We start from the raw sequence: 2858 nt of genomic DNA on the forward strand, positions 1-2858 counted from the left end.
TGGTCGATTGAATACACAGTAGAACCGCTCTTACTTGTCGACTCTCTCGCACCTTCTTGCCAATTCATGTGATACCTTACCACATCTTCAATTAAGTCCACCACTTCATCCTCCATTTTGTTCATGATAGGGCCTCCGACACTAGCATCTAAGCAAGATTTTCCTTGAGGGCTTAGATCTCCATAGAAGATTTGGATGATTTGATATGTGGGAATCCCATGGTGTGGTCACTCTCTTTGGTATTCCTTATACCTCTCCCATGCCTCGTAAAGACTTTCATTTGGCTTGTGCTTGAAGCTTTGAATGAGAGCTCTTGCTTCTGCCGTCTTCTTTTGTAGATAGAACCGAGATAGAAACTCCTTAGTCACTTCATCCCATGTTCTCAAAAATTTTGGCTTCACCTTTTTGTCCAACCACTCTAGAGCACGTCCAATAAGAGAGAAAGGGAAAAGTTTAAGTTGAATGAACTCTTGAGTCACCCCATTCACCTTGATGGTATTGCAATACTTCTCAAACTCCTTAAGATGGTTTAGGGGACTCTCATGCTTATATCCACTAAATTGACGCCTCTCTATCAAAGCAATCATCGCCCGTCTTATCTCAAAGTCATTTGCCGGTGTCGTAGGAGGAGCAATTCCGCTTTCAAACCTATAGGCTCCCAGAGTTCCCAACTCCTTCAATGCTACTCTCAGATTAGCACCCATACTTTCTCGTTCTTCTTCTTCTTCTTGATGGATTTCCTCTCTTGAGGGACTTGAGCTTTAGGAACGATTAGCAACCCTTATCCTTGTTATGGTCCTCTCAATTTCCAGATCAAATGGCACTAAATTTCGATCCCGTGCCCTACGCATACAAATCTCAAAGGACAATATCAATAGCACGGCTACAAATGTAGCCTAAAAGAAAGAAAATCTTTTTGTATTTTTCAAATAAAATGGAATAGACTCAATCAAACCAATAGAAAATAACCATGCCATTCCCTGGTAACGGCGCCATTTTTGACGCGAGGAAAACCTAGATCATTGATTTCTAAGTATCCCCGATAAAAACCAAATTTATAACAAAACCCAACCCTAGTATAGGGGTAAGTCCGGGTCGAACCCAAGGGAATGTGGTATAAGCTAAAGTCTCTAGTTAAGCTATTCTGAAATCTTAAAAAATAGGGTTGGTCTAACCTAGTAAATCAACACAATCAAAGCTAATAATAGAATTCAATATCAAAGCACTAGGGATTCAGGATCCACATGTACTCACGATAAACTTGCTAATTTGTCGGGAATTTGATCCATCAAGTAATGCGAGGGAAAACGATATTTGCAATCAAAATCACTTAAAGAGCTATTTCCTAGGGTCAAGCTAGATGTCTCTACAAATGACTTCAAAGGAAAATCGCAAAACAAGATCAATCGATAATAATAGCTTCTAAATCAATTTTTTGTATCATTGAAAACTAATATGCAATCTAGCTTGATAATCAAGGTTAGCTACTCCTCAACAAATCAAACACATGCACAAATTCCATCAACAAATTTAATCACATCATCAAATCAATCAAAACCCCCAAATTAGCAATAGCTTATCACTCATACATGCTTCACCACATCCCTAGCAAAGGAACTACACACTACACATTGTAAAATTGAAAAGCATAACTAAACTAATCATCAATTTCATCATCAACATTATAATCCAAATATCAACAATCAAATCAAACAAACTATAGAAATTCAACAATATATCAGAAATCAAACACTAAAATTGTATTAAAAAAGAAAGAATTCTTACAAAACTTTGATCAATATCAAAGTGAATGAAGATCAAAATGTAGCAATCATCAAATACCAAGTTTCTCTCTCTAAAATCTAAGAACAAAGTTTCCAAAATCTTGAGCTTCTCTCTCTAAAAATCCAATCAAAAGTCTAAATCTAGTCTCATTCCCTCTCTAGAAATGAATAAATTCTATATAAAGTAAAACTAACAAAAGAGAAGTTAGTTAGACGTCCTAAAAGAACCCCAAAAGGCATGCCCACTCCTCTCAATGCGCGGCCGCAAAGAAATGGGTACTGAACAGGGGGAGAGCAGGAGCGCGGCCGGACCTCCCACCTACGCGGCCGCGCACAGGCCTGGACGCCCGCGCCATGCTCGTGCGCGCCCACGCCTGGGAGTAGGAGAGAGCTTCCTCGTGCGTCCATTGATGGTCCCGTGCGCTCTACTTGATACATGTTGGGGGTGGCAGTCTCTAAAGGTCTTCATGGTGGGTTCAACATCGATTTTAATGCCCATGCAGCTTGAGAACGCTGCCTTGAAGACTTGGTTTTTGCACTCCTTCACATTTGAGCTTCAAGGGGAGAGATCGGCTTGCATCTTGAGCTTTATAAACCCAGAGAAAACACCATTGAGCTCTTTGAACATCACTAATCTCCTGAAATCAAAGGGAAGCAAACAAATAAAGGAGAAAAGGTAAAATAAACTAAGAAATGCAAGAAAATGGGAAAACAACTAAGGAAAACACAAACTAAAGAAATAACAATTAAAACTAAAGAAAAAGAGATATAAAAGCAATCAAAATTCATCCTAAAAGAGGTTATATGAGTGTTATAAATGACACTCATCAAGAATGTAGTTAAAACTACATTACACATTGTACTTTGGAAACAACCTTTGTCAAACCCAACCTCGAATAATAATATGATCTTTTACTCAATTAAGTCATCTATCCCATAAGTGTGTCGTGCTCTTTGTTCTATACCTAGCATTGGACATGGGTAATTCGAATAAATAAACCAACAAGTATAAAAACTTGAATACTCTCAATAACCCGAAAACACCTTGAACAGGACCGCATACGAGTCAATTCC

The 2858-nt window shown here is 38.6% G+C and overlaps 1 pseudogene; it reads left to right on the plus strand.

Annotated features, from left to right (window-relative positions):
- Nucleotides 1-213: 213 nt before the first annotated feature.
- Nucleotides 214-327, plus strand: LOC145590444 (small nucleolar RNA R71; annotated as a pseudogene).
- The last annotated feature ends 2531 nt before the right edge of the window (nucleotides 328-2858 follow it).

Source organism: Chenopodium album, chromosome 17, assembly GCF_948465745.1.
Source record: "Chenopodium album chromosome 17, dcCheAlbu1.1, whole genome shotgun sequence".
Classification (NCBI taxonomy): Eukaryota; Viridiplantae; Streptophyta; class Magnoliopsida; order Caryophyllales; family Amaranthaceae; genus Chenopodium; species Chenopodium album.